At 39.6% G+C, this 14,386-nt stretch overlaps 1 protein-coding gene across 5 annotated transcripts in view; it reads left to right on the top strand.

The window, feature by feature from the left end:
• The window catches only part of DCDC1 (doublecortin domain containing 1), a 452,481-nt gene that overhangs the window by 99,998 nt on the left and 338,097 nt on the right, over positions 1–14,386 (top strand). The gene's annotated exons all lie outside the window — the stretch shown is intronic.

The following is a 14,386-nucleotide window of genomic DNA, read 5'->3' as shown; positions in this document are numbered from 1 at the left end:
AAGCTGAACTCTGGCATTTTCTGACTTTTGAGTGAATTAACCTCTCAACCGTAATGTTCTGTTAACATACATTTTTTTAATTCTATCTAAACGAGTTTCCTTTTGAACATATCATCCTGGCTCCTGACAAATATGATGACTTCATAGACAAATAATGGAAGTTATTAAAATATTTCTAATTCTGCATCTAATTATAATACAGCATTGATTTATAGTTATATTTAAAAGTCCATTTCCACACCCCTTTTTGTTCTGCCTTCCAAAGAAAATTCTGGTCTAACAAGTCATTTCATATGGGGAAAAGGAATGGTTAAAATATTTTAAAATTTGGATACTTTACTTGGCCAGAGGAGATGGCTTGGTGGTCTGGTGAAAAGTGTTTTGACACTTTAGTTCTTTGGTATTTTCCTGTAAAACTGGAACCTGTCCTTGCTTCAGTGTTTTTATTGGCCCCATACCAAAGCCCATTGAGGTCAATGGGAGTATTTCTGTTGAAGTCTTTGGGCTTTGATCTCTTATTCATTTTCCTGGATTATGAAATAGTGGCTGCCAAGGGCAACACAAAAGCATTCTTGTGCCATGGGAAAGCAACATATTGAAAACTCTAGAGTTATATATGCAATATTATTATTTATATGTTATATTTCAAAATAATATCATTAAAAGAACACAGAAAAATCCTAAAATACAATTTGTATCAAATTAATAATATTGTCCCATTTACGTATTTGGAATTTCATTGCATTCTCAGTCCTTCTCGAACAACAACACAGTAAAAGTTGTTGTATGCAGTCTAGTATGTTTGTGATGTGTGATTATATATCTGTAATACAATTCCAAAATAGATGTACAGTATAGTAGGCCTTATAGAAACTAAGTCCACAATATAAATAGGCTCTTTCATTTTTCTTATTACTTTGTTTAGTATTCATCTAAAATAATAATATTAAAAATTTTGAGCAGCCTAAAGTCTGTAGAAACTTTTATGTTCTTGGCTTTTTCAGCCCAAACAGTGTTGACTTCTATGGGACACTAATGGTTGAGGAAGAAGTCTCTTCTTAAGACACTGCCAACCTGCAGTGATCCCAGACAGCTTGTTAACTAATGCAGAGCAGCTTTGGATGGTGTGGTAAAGTGGAAATAGGGTTCTGCTGACTGTGCAAATATAAAAAAAAATCTAGGACATACAACATTTACATTTAAAAATAAGACTGTGGGCTCAATCCTCAGTCCCTGTCAGCTGTATCAAGCAGCTGGAAAACTGACCTGAAGGTGCAGCTGAGGATTGCTCCAAATTCCCTTTACACAGGGATATTCTTGGGTTACGCAAAGCCAGTGTAGCCAGCTCCACACATCCCCAAGCCCCCTGGCCGGGAGCAGGGAGGGGAAGAATGGGCCAGAGCTCACACTGTTCTGGCAGATTCTTGGCTGGCGCAGCAGATGCAAGAGGTGACACAACCCTGGACCTGTCTAAGTTCCTTGGCTGGCCCCAGGTTTGGCAGTGCAGGAAAGTGGCTTAGAACCACTTTTTCCCTCTCCATCATCAGTTGCAATGTGTGTAAACTTGGCACAGTTGGGGATGGAGGATTACACTGTACTATGTCTAACAACATCACGAGGTTGGCTGCTATTGTACCTGAGTACATTTCCTGCTATATAGTATGTTTTAAAAGGCTTGATACATATGAAATTAGACTGCTTATGCAATGAAAGTCTACTGTACTCCATAGCTTTGAAGATTAATCCTGATTCTTTTGCAGGAACTCTGCTTTCTACATTAGCTATGTGTTTGTTGAATTAGTCATTATGTGATGTCTTTTCTCTACAGTGAAATCTTTTGACCCTGTCATTTTATCTCTTAAGCTGCCATAGGTGATCTGCAAAAAGTTTAGTACTGGAAACTTGTATATTTGTGATGCATTGAAAAACATGACTGGGTCTGATTTTCTACTACTCAAAGTAGGTGAAAATGTGACTAAATCGGGAAGGTAGCATTTTACTCACTTTCAAAATGTCTACAATGACATAGAGAATTAGGCCTATTTGGTATGACAATAAATTGTCAGCAGAATGTGTAGAAATGAAAACATACAGTAGACAGCATCTGTACAAGACCTTCTAAAGCTTTTTTTTAATAACATAGGTACCAGAAATGTTATATACTACATAGTTTTGAAAAATATTGTAATCTAACATCACACTTATAGCTGATACACCAATCTGACCTCTAAGTGCTAGAATCTGAACTTTTTTTAGACTACCTCCCCTTTTTTTTTTATTATGTATTTAAGAATGCTGGAATCCACTTATACACATTACCAACAACAGTGCCACCTTCAGGAAAGGAAAATGAGAAAACTTTTATTGGATGAGTTAAATGCAAAGACTGATGTTGACATTTTATGAACTTTTAAAGGATAGTTTTGACATTTGAAGAGCATTTTGGTTTCATGCATTTAAATAAGAAAGAAAGAAAGAAAGAAAGAAAGAAAGAAAGAAAGACCTGGCAAAATTATTTTCTGGTATCTCAGTATTATTGCTTTTTGAGGTTCACAGAGTTTTGCTTAATCTCTGATGCTGGACAGTTTACCTCAGTTTGGCAGAACCTTATCTTACTGCTGTTGCTGCTCTCTGACTTTTACAGGTAGTAGTGTTTTGTGGGGTACATTGCTCCTGGAAAGACAACAACTTCACATAAAACAAGTCTTCTAAGAATACTATGTAGTCTAGGAGAGCTCAACGGGGAAAACTGCATAGCTGAGTTCCTGGGGAGGAATGCAGAGCTTCATTCAGAGTGATGGAAGGGTGGAAAAGAAAGGCACAAACCCTTCCTTAGCCTCCTCCCCCACACTCCTCAAGCCTATTTTTCAGTTGGGGAGAGCTTTATAGTCTCCTCAAAAGACTAGCATGGGTGTGGTCTCCCCCAGAGAGCACTGCAGCTGCTGGAGAGGACTGGGGAATCCTTCTCACACAATAGTAGGCTTACAAGGAGAGTAGGTCATGGGTTTACCTAGTTCAGAAAACCATCAGACAAGCATCTGAACATTAGAGCCTTTGCCTGAATCAAAATTTTGAACCAGTGGAGGTTTGTTCAGTGCTAAAAACTTGTTAAGTCATTTATTAGGTAAAAAAGGAAGACAGCTCTTTTAAAATGAGATCTGAAAAAAGCAGTTTCTTCCTCAGTCAAGATTACTTGCAATAGCCTGCCAGACAAGTCACCACAGCTTGGGTATGAAACATTCAAGAAAATTAAAACTTTTACAGGCTTTAGCCTGCTATAAGTTTGTATTGTAGTTATTTTCAGTTGGAATAAATGTTAAACAAATAAGAGATATGAACAGTCTTATATAGATAGTAGACTAAACATCTATGTACTGCATCATACATCTGTTGCTGTATTTTAACATATATGTACATAATCACACACACTACATATATGCAATACACCCCACTCTATTCCATTTACTGTAATGATGTGTGACAAATCTGGACAAGAGAGGGCTGTAAACAGATGACATTTTAAAAAATGAGGACAGATATTGTTAGATCCCGTTATGAATACAATACAAAACATCATCTAGCATTTTATATGTATCATTTCTGGTGCTTGAATTCTGTGCATTAAAAGGTATGAGTTTAAGGCTGTTTTTTAACTTGGTTGTCTTTCATACTAACATCTTTTTAAGTATTACCATGATATAAGTATTCATAAGAAGAGGTAAAAAATTGAAAGTATGTAATTATAGTGGTTCATTTATTCAAAGGTAAACTGGTACATGCTGTGTTAAGTTACGTAGCTTTTACTAATTGTTTTAGAGCTATTGAAGCTGGTGATCATGTTTCACTTTGAATTGATAAAAGTAATTAGGGATGGTTAGATGACACATAAAAGTGTAGTGAGGCTTTTGTAACAATTAAATTGGTGAGCCCTGTATGAAGGTTGGTAGAGACACACGTTATCTTCCATATTATCAGGAGATACTGTAACACGATTACTCTTGCAGGCCATCCCAAGTTGTCACTTTTGGTTGCTGTTGGCTTTTATTTACAGTGGCCCCATGTACTACCTGTTTGCAAAGTCACAAACCTTGTTGTAGTGTCTAGCAAAATGTGTCGCCATTGCATGTGAATGGACTGAGAAGCTAACTGAAGGCTTTGTATAGCTCTTTTTCTGTGACTTGAGGCCTAATTCATTACAATAGAATTTTTTTAAAATAGTGTGTTATAGTGTTGAATATCTAACAGGCACTTCTTTGAGTTCAGGGTAGTTGAATTACTTGATATTCTGATGGTACCAACAATTAATAACATGAGAGGAGGGTTGGATATTTCAGTTCCAGACTATTTTTACTTTTACATAGCAAGTTATTTAAATACATTAATTTTGTACATTGACCAGTTATACCCTCTGCTATTTAAAAAAAAAAGTGCAGGGTGGTGGAAGTAGAGAGAGGCATAAAGTGTATTGGAAAACTACCAAAATGTCCCCTGCAAATGGACCCTATTCAGAATCAGTAAGCGTATGATGAGTGAAGTGGTTTTGAATATCGCCTTTAGATTCCATGCTGTTACAAGGCCAGCCCCGAACATGGCAAGTCTTATTTCTACACACAGTACCTCTTCACTCTCAATTTAACCCAAAAATCTGATGAACCCATTACTCCATACTTGATTTCATGGAACAAGGAGTAGATATAGTTACAAATGATCAATCACAAGCCGTGAACCAAAGCAGCAAGGCATTAACAATTCACACCATTTCGGTCCACTTGCTCAAGCAGAAGATGTGCCAGCATATTTAATGCACAGCTACTTCATTCAGTTTAAGAAAAGACATGACTCATGCTGCATTTTAGGAACTAAGGGGACTTCATAGTTTTCATGCCTACTAACCACTGAGTTTCAGAATGGAATGCACCCATATCTGAAGAATTAACATAACCAGTTGTGCAGTAAAGTCACAGAGAGACAAGTTCATAAATTATATTTTACTCAGTTTAAAATAAAGAATAACCTACAAACTGTTTTCCCCCAATAAAGCCAAGTTCTATTAGATTGTTTTGTACAAATCAACATCTTGTTCAACAGTATGGTAACAGTGTAGACCCCACAGGCATATGCCGTCAATTTAATGGGATCACTGAAAAAGCAAAGCAGCTGTGAAAGATTGCTTTAAGTACAGCAATCGTGTGCTTGTCATTCTGTTCAATCGTGGAAAAATCCAAATTCGGATAGGCATCAGTATTTAAGAAAATGACTGCTAAAACATCTCTCATAAGTACCTTAGGGACAATAAGATTTGACATATAGCTGTAAACAAAAGTACACAGCAGCTGTTAGATTAGTTTTGTTTGAGTAAAAATACAGTGACATAATTTAAACAACATAGCAAACTGTGTGCTCTCCATCATTCAGTCTCCCTCTGCAGACCACACTTTTGGATAGTGTGTGCCAGTTGCTTTGGGACTTAAAGCTGTATAACTGTTACTAAAAATAGGGAGGAAATGCAGTCAAGCACATGTGTGCATTAGCACCAACTCAACTCATACGATACACACACACACTCTCTCTCTCTCTCTCTCTCTTTCTCTGCAAAATATCCTGTTCGGCTCCTTTGAGAAGGTCTTTCTTGGTATCTAAGGATCTGCATGATGATTTTTTCCTCTCCATATTTCAGTCATATTTAAAGCTTTTTTCTCAACAGTTAAAAAAAAATCTGATAATGAGTTAATTCTTATTGTTCTGCTACCGTTACTTGTGGCAATATTAAGAAATGTTTGTAGTATTATAGGATATACCTTAAAACAATAAGCCCTGGAATACAGTACAGAATTAGGTCGACGTAAGTCAACTTACATCGATCCATCTAACCCACTAAGTGTTTACACTAAAATGCAACTCCCACCAATATAACTCACCCACTATACCACGTTAATAGCTCCACTTCCACAAGAGGCATAGTGCTTACGTAGATGTAGTTAGGTCGACGCAGTGTCAATGTAGATACTGCGTTACTTACATTGACTGTTGCTGCCTTTCAGAAGCTGTTCCACAATGCACCACACTGACAGTTAAATTGGTGCACGCGCTCCTGGTGAAGACACACACTGCCAACACAAGGAGTATAGTGTGGACATGCAAAGCAGTTTAATTACTGCAGTGACTGTAAGTTGATGTAACTTAGGTTGACTTAATTTTGTAGTATATACTTGCCCTATCAGAAAAATCTGGCAATAATACTAAGATAGGTACACTAATTGAGAACTTCTGGAGTTCTCAGTTCTTCATTTAGAGGGAAAAAAGTCCATTGCCAGATGTCTTGTTTCCCTGTTCTCTGGGGAAAATGCTGTCTATTCTGTGTTGGTATCCTATTTTTTCCAGATTTCATCTTGTTCCATTACTCTATTTCATCATCATCATCTGCACAACCACCTCTTGCAGCATGTTTAAAAAAATACACCAAGAACACAGAAATAAGCCGCTTTTGCCTCATATCAGTCACACTGGAAGGCTTTCACTTTACATTCCATGCGTTATATTACCTTTATTATGTTTAAATCCCCGGGTTTTAGAGATAATATATTTCTAGTCTGTTTTCTTAGAATCAGTGCAAAAGTACTATCTTCTTCAAGAAGTTCACCTTCTGTCCAGACATGTCAAACCCACCAAAAAAAACCCGCAGAAATTGGGCTTGTGTTTGGCTTAATTGGCTTGTGAGTTGCTTCTTGGCTAGTTTTTGGCTTGTTACTTGTTTGGCTTGTAGTTTGTTGCAGCTTTTTGCTTCTTTTTTTTGATCAGCTCCCGGCAAGGGGAGGAAGCAGGGGCAAGCAGAGGCAAGGGGGGAGAGAGTCAGGGGTGCACATAGAGGGTTGTGGTTCTTAGGCATTGGCTTGTTTTGGCCTTGTTTTGAAATGGGATTAGCTTGATTTTTGGCTTATTGTGAAAGTCAGGGTGCTTATTTACAGCGTGAAAGTTGGCAACTGTGCTTCTGTCATATGATATAACTTGTACCACCAGGACAGATTTTACTTCTAATATTTCTTAACACTTAAAAAAGTATTTAACCTAGTGACCTTAGTGAAGGAGCAAAACAGTTTCTTCTTCTGTTCACTTTCTCCTTCCCCATGGCTGAAGATCTGGGAGTAATATTGCCACATAGGAGAGGTACAGCAGCAATGGAATGATTAGGAAAGAAAGTACATAGATATGTGCTAATGCTTTCTTTATAAAGTTCTGCATATAGCATGCTTGGAAAAGTTTAAAGAGAGATGAAAGGGAAAAGGGATTTTATCAGTCCCTTTAAAAATCCTTTTCAACCGCCACACTGTATTTTTTATATAAATTACCTTCCTTCTCATAAGCACTAATTTCCTTCTTGGTTCATTTCATTTTCTAAACAAGATATTCCATTTGTCTTATTTCATCGTTCACTTTCAAGCATTCAAAATATCTCACAGAGTGGCTCTAAATCTATGACACTTGTTCATCATGCCCACGTGTATCTGTACCTCCAAATTAGCTGATTCATATTCTTTCCAGGGACTGGCCTTTGTCTTCCTTTATCAGGGCAAACACACAGTCACTGAGTTTCATGATCCATAAAGAAAGATCTTACTTAAAGGTTAACCTTTAAACTGGGATTATTAGTGTTCTCTTGATTTTAATAAGTGCCCTGCTTCCAGTAGAGAGAAGTTGGAATATTGAAGCAGGGCACTTATTAAAATCAAGAGAACTGATTAGATTATATTGAATAGATTATACAGCACTTCAGAAAAGGTTCTAAAATCTCTGGTAAATTTGCTTGAGTGCTCTGTTTGCTTCATTTTGCAGCCTGTGGTCTGCACAGAGCTCTTAATTCCATAGAAATGTATGAAAGTTCAGTATTAATTTCTACTTCTCTTCAGGAGGTCAGCGATTCAAACCTTCTTCTCCACTATATTTTACATAATGCACTGAGGATAGAAATCCTTAGAACTGTATCAAGATGAAATAGTTTTCAGTGTGTGGTCACTCATCAAAGAATTTCTTATGGCCCTGTGTCTAGGTGACTCAGACAACCAATTATAACTATGTCAGTTACCAGAATTTAGACCAACACAAATGACCACACGGCACCTTTAAGTAGGGGGAATGTTATCCAGGCTTGCCGAAGGAAGGTAGCAGTGCTTTATAGCAGGTGGGGTGGGGTGAGAAGAAGGTCAGAAACTGCTTCAAAAAAGGTGGGTTGTGGTCAGTTTTATGGTGCTGACTCACCCCCAGGGAATATAAAGTGCAGAGGGCTTTAAAGGTGCAAGCCCTGCATGTGGGAAGTCTTTCTCCATGCAGCAGGCAAGGCAGCACCCACCCTCCCTCCCCTAGAGGTGCAAATATCAGGTTTGGTTAGGACCTGCTAGTCGTTCCTTTTTAGGGGGCCTGGGAAGCAATTTTCCCCTCACCACCATATTGGCTTCAGTGGAGTGTTTTTTTTTTTGCCTTTCCCATAGTGGGTGTCAGGGTGGACCTTTTCTGGTGAGGAGAAAAAATGGTTAGGCTCTATGTCACAACTTATTTTGTAAGTGTGAGGCGGATGTCCAGTGCAGGTACTCCATAAGGAAGGCATCCAGTGGCCTGATAAAGGACTTAAAAGGAGGTGCTAGTTAAAGAAATGAACCGGGGTGTTGTGTTGGGGACTCCTGTGATTGGTACGGCAAGGAGCCAAACTCCCCTTTCTTATAGTCCACCTTAACCCTCCTATGAGTGGTGGGGATGGATGGTAAGGTCCAAGCCATGGGTTGGCTGGGGGACCTGGATGGAAAATGGGGGGCTGGTGGAAGCCCTGTGTAGTTATTTGAATAAACTTGGAGTTGCATGCACTGTACACTTTTATCTGCTGGGTATCCCAGACATCTAATAATAAAGTTGCAGTCTGATTAAATCCATATCAAGTGTCTCCTGTCCTCCTTTCCTATAGCCAGACAATGTATGTTATGTCATACTATTTTGGAAAGGATTTTTGATCAGTGATGAATTTTTCAGGTATAGAGCTAAGAATTCCAGATAGAACATTCATAAACCAGAAGCTCAATAGCACTAATACTGATGAACTTAAAGAATATTTATTTATTTGTTTGTTTTGATGTAGGTACAATCTTCTCTTGGCATATTCATATAACACTTAGTTGTTCCGAATTTCTTCCCCTCTTCCCATATAAACTATATTGCACAGAGATTTCTTTTGTACTTTTATGGTTGCTCTTTAGTGCCTCTGAAACAGGGGTGGGCAGACTTTTTGGCCTGAGGAAATTGTATGGCATGGAAATTGTATGGTGGGCCATGAATGCTCACAAAATTGGGGGTAGGGGTTCAGGATGGGGTGAGAGCTCCAGCTGCAGGTGCGGCCAGAAATGAGGCGTTCAGGGTGTGGGAGGGGGCTCCAGGTTGGGGTACAGTGGGGGTGAGGGCTCTGGGGTGGGGCTGGGGAAACAGACATCTGGTAATGGACTTTTTGGGGTACAGGAGGGGGCTCTAGGCTAGTTCAGAGGGCAGGAGGGGATCAGGGCTGGGGTATAGGGGAGGGGTATGAGGCTCTGCCTGGGGGTGTGGGCTCTAGGGTGGGGCCAGGGATGAGGAGTTTGGGGTGCAGGAGGATGCTCTGGGTTGGGACCAATGGGTTTGGAGGGCGGGAGGGGAATCAGGGATGGGGCAGGCTGTTGGGGCATGGGAGAGAGGTAAGGGCTCTGGCTGGGGCTGCGGAAGAGGGGCTTAGGGTACCAGAGGAGGCTCTGGGCTGGGATCGAGGGGTTCGGAGGGCGGGAGGGGGATCAGGGCTGTGGCAGGGGATTGGGCCGCGGGAGGGGTCGTGGTGCAGGTTCCAGGCGGCGCTTACTGCAAGCAGCTCCCGGAAGCATATCTCCCCTCCAGCTCCAAGGCATGGCCAGGCGGCTCTGCGTGCTGCTTTGTCTGCAGATGCCACTCCTGCAGCTCCCACTGTGGGGGCAGCGCCTGCGGACAGGGTGGCACCCAGAGCTGCTTGGCTGCGCCTCCGCGTACTATGTAGGAGCCAGATGGGGGTCGAGGCGGAGGGGGGTCATTCCGCCTGCTTCCTGGGAGCCATGCGGAGCAGGGCAAGCCCTCAACCCCGCTCCCTGGCTGGAGCACTGGAGCAGGGCAAACCCCCGACCCCACTCCCCGGCGGGAGCTGAGGGATGGACGTTATAGCCATGTTGGTCCCAGGATATTAGAGAGACAAGGTGGATGAGGTAATATCTTTTACTGGATCAACTTCTGTTGGTGAGAGAGACAAGCTTTCAAGGTACACAGACCTGAAGAAGAGCTTTGTGTAGCTCAAAAGCTTGCCTCTTTTGCCAACAGAATCTTGGCAAGGAGTATCTGGTCAGAACAGATGTTTATGGAAATGAATAATACAGTTAGTACAGTATTTACTGTGTTTTTTATTTTGATATGAAATTATTGGGCCAGATCCTCAATTTGAGTAAATTGCTGTAGCTCCATTGAAGTCAATAGAGCTCTGATAGTTTACGTGCTGATGATCTAGCCCATTTTGTTTTACTCTGCCCCTAATTTTCCAATTCTGCTGCACTACAGATTTTACGTTGATGATACAATATTTCATTGTAGTAGTTGTTCAGGGGGAAGCTGACATTCTTGACACATCAGAAAAGAACAGTGGAGGCTTTTTGTTTTCAGGAAGATGTAGAAGGTGTTTTCGGAATTTGGTATCCAAGAGGCAGGTGTTACTTTGGTACTGGGGGCTTTCTCATTCCAGCAATTCTTGATAGCTGCCAGTTACCTTACTACTGTCCCGTCAGTATCTACTACTACCTTCAATAGTGATACATAAGCACATTAGTGCTATATTTCTGTTAAAGTTATCAGCAGTGAAATAGTTAATAATATTTATAATGTTGTAGTTAGCCTTCAGCGTTAACATCTAGTCGCAGTACATGAGACATTTCACACACTCTTCTTACAGTTGTCTGTTTTCAGACTCAGAAAAACAACATGGCATCAGTTTACATTCAGTTCAGATTTGGAATTTTTTTCTTTGTAACCACAGGGCTGAAAGCATTGGGTGAAATTCTGGTCCTTTGAAATCAATTTCAGAATTTCAGTGGCCCCAAGATTTGATCCTTAATGTTGTCTATAAATGAAAGCTTAGATTTTCTGTGATGAATTCCACAGCAGCAGGAAAACACTTGTTTTATAAACTAAAAATTTCAATCTGCAGATATGTTATTACTTTTCAAAAATGCAATTTACTGTAAACATGCTGCTGTTTCAAGTACTCTTTGGGGCCATGTAGTAGCACCTCCTCCCTGTGGTCTATTATGCCACACTGCAGCTGTGGCTCTACCTCTGTTTCCTTCTTATTTCCAACAATAGTCAACAACACTCCTACCTTCCCTCAGGGAGGCCCTGTAAAGTGTCAGTCTCTAGTCCAAACAACATAAAATAATTTTCCACTCTTCCTGGGCTACCCTTCTGCCCCATTCACTCATAGAGTGCTCACCCTCCAGATTTTCTCCCTGCAAGCCTGGCTCCTGCCAGAGCTGCTGATCCTCAGGGCTTCTTCCCTGGTGTCCTTCCCCTAGTCTTATTCCCAGTCTATCTCCAAGCTATTTCCTTGTGGGGTTGACCTTTTCCTGGAGTAGCCACATGAGCTGCCTCCTCTCATGACCTTCCGGACAAATCACATGAAACAGCCTCCCTTCTGTAGCTCCCCTCCCCAACTGAGCTCTCCCAGCCCTTTATGGAAATCACCCAACTCTTCCCCTATTGCGTCTGATAACTGATTTGAGCCACCTGGGTCCCAGCAAATCAGGATTAGCTGTGCGGTGACTGATCTGTCATAGGTGAGGATAAGCCCAACTACTCTTTAATGGCCAGCTAGCCAGCCCGCCTGTCACAGGCTGTATCTCTTTTATCAAGCAGGGTCATATGACCCTGTTTTTTCAGAAATTCTGGGAAATTCTTGATTCCCTGGGAACATCTAATTTTTTATTTTTACTTTTATTGAATTTTCACATTGGCTTTACATATTTATTTAAATTATTTGTTTTACCTCTGAGGTGTCTGGCAGCTAAATGTCAAGGAAATATACCCTACATTTTATACCATATATAGAATAATTTAAAATGTTTTAAATACATTAATCCACAAGGTCTGGATTCAGGAAAGCACTTGTTTCACTTTAAGCATGTACTTAGGCACTGTCCTAAGTAAGAATGCTGTTCTGCATTTGGACCCAAATATGTTGCTTTTATCAGTCAGCCTTTGATGAAATGCCTGACATAAAATCGTATTATTATTATTTTATTTATTATTATTGCTTGTGGTGCCACTCAGAATGTGCTAGGAACTATACAAACACAAAATAAGACATGAGCCCTGCCTCAAAGTGCTTACACTCTAAAAAACCAAAAAAGACAAAACAGAGAGAGAGAGATGGAGGACAGGGGAAATTGGAACAACAAACAATGTGGTGAAGTAGTGAATGACCACATCCTGATAAAGCAAATGTGTTTATATATAAAATCATCATCTCCTTTTTCTAACATCAGGGGTGAGCAGGGCCAACTTCTGTCAGAGTCTCAGCTTAGGTAAGTATCTGCCAGCCACCATAAGTCTAGTACGTGTGTGTATATTTATTACAGTGTTATCCTTTAAGGTGATCACTAGTTTTAAATGCAAGGGTTGTGGACATAGGCCCTTCTCCACTGCATCAAGTTCAACTCTCTTGGGTGAAATCTTGTCCCATTTAGGTCAAAGGGAATATTGCTATTGATTTCAATAGAGTCAGGATGCTCTTTTTAATGCCTTTATGGTCCTGCAAATTTTTTCTCCTATCTACTTTGCCTCATTTATCTTATAACATTGCCTCCCATTCTCTTGTCCTTGTCACTGATGCCAGTTTACAATACAGATGATATGTGTATTATTTTTTAAATTAATAACTTTACATTTAAATATTACATTTTATAAATTACTCTACAAGCCTGATATTATAGGTCCTGATTAAGCAAGGTGCTTAAGTATGTGCTTAACTTTAAGCCCATGAGTAGTTCCATTGATTTAAAACTACTCATGCATTTTAATTTTTAATTTATGCATGTGCTAATCTACCTTGCTGAATGGGGACCATAGTTTCTTGTAGACATGATAGCAGAATTGGAACTTCAGGAGAGGTTTCATTAAGGAGACTGTAGTGGTCTTGCAGACCAGTTCTGGGCATTATGTGAATAGAATGAGGCACAGAAGTAGTAGGTCCAGAGATGCTTGTTGAAGAAGCAGTCAAACAGTATTTTGAGGCTTGCAGTGTTGGAGAATTGAGAATTGCACGAATAGAGGATACCTAAGATTAGTGACCGGATGATAAGACAATACTGTGGAACTGTTTTAAGTCATATGACTTTGTCTCAGCCATGTGGCTTGTTTGGCAGTCTAAATATATGTTTTCTTTTAAAGTAACATCCTCTGTAAACAAACAAACAAACAACAATTCTATGGCTTTCTGTTTTTGTTCACACGATGTGCTGAGTACACTTAAAAATACATTTATTTTAGCAAAAGTAAGTATCTAATCTACCATATGCTTATCTAATTATTATCCTCTATATCTAGTGTTAACTTAAGTCTGTGTGTTGTGTCCCCTACATTTACTTTAAAGTGACCAACTACATGGGAACTGTCTTCCGATAGTTTCTTTACTAAAGGCTCAGTTCAGCCAAAAATTATCACCAAAGAGGTTCTGCATGCTTTTGCAGTTGAGTTGAACAGCTGTTGAGTCTAATTGTGAGTCAATTTTCAGAATGTCATACTAGCCTCCTGGTCTGCATAGAATATGTGAAGTATCCAGTGATATGCACTCATTGTCTTTGTTGACTATGCATGCAGCCTTTCCTTAGTATTCATCTGCCTGTGAGGTTACTACAGGTGTATAAATATGTCACATATGTATACCCAATATGTGGTCTTGAAATGACCACAGACTGACAAGAGCTAAAACTAAGTATTTCCTTTTATTTGCATGTGTTCACAAGTGTACTTTGTATTTGTATTTATTTATTTGTCAATTTTCTTCCGAAACCTAGAAACACCAGAAATGTCTTTTATATTTTATATCCCTAAATAGTCAAATACCATGTTATTTTACTATATATATATAAGAAAGATCTCTGTCATTTACACAATTCAGTAAAATCCAAAATATCTGTCAAATGCACGTCTAAATAAAGCCTGCAGCCAAAATGTGCTTGCCTTGTTTGTCACATATATTGGCATAAGGTCCCTGAAAATAGAATGCATTAAACCTTTTAGAATAGTTTTGCAATCCAAAAATAGCAAGAAAAATCTTGTAGCGCCTATTGCCATGAATCCATATTCATTT

Source organism: Mauremys reevesii, linkage group 4 (genome assembly GCF_016161935.1).
Source record: "Mauremys reevesii isolate NIE-2019 linkage group 4, ASM1616193v1, whole genome shotgun sequence".
NCBI lineage: Eukaryota > Metazoa > Chordata > Testudines > Geoemydidae > Mauremys > Mauremys reevesii.
Note: the sequence above shows the minus strand (reverse complement) of the source record. Positions and strands in the feature narration are given on the sequence as shown.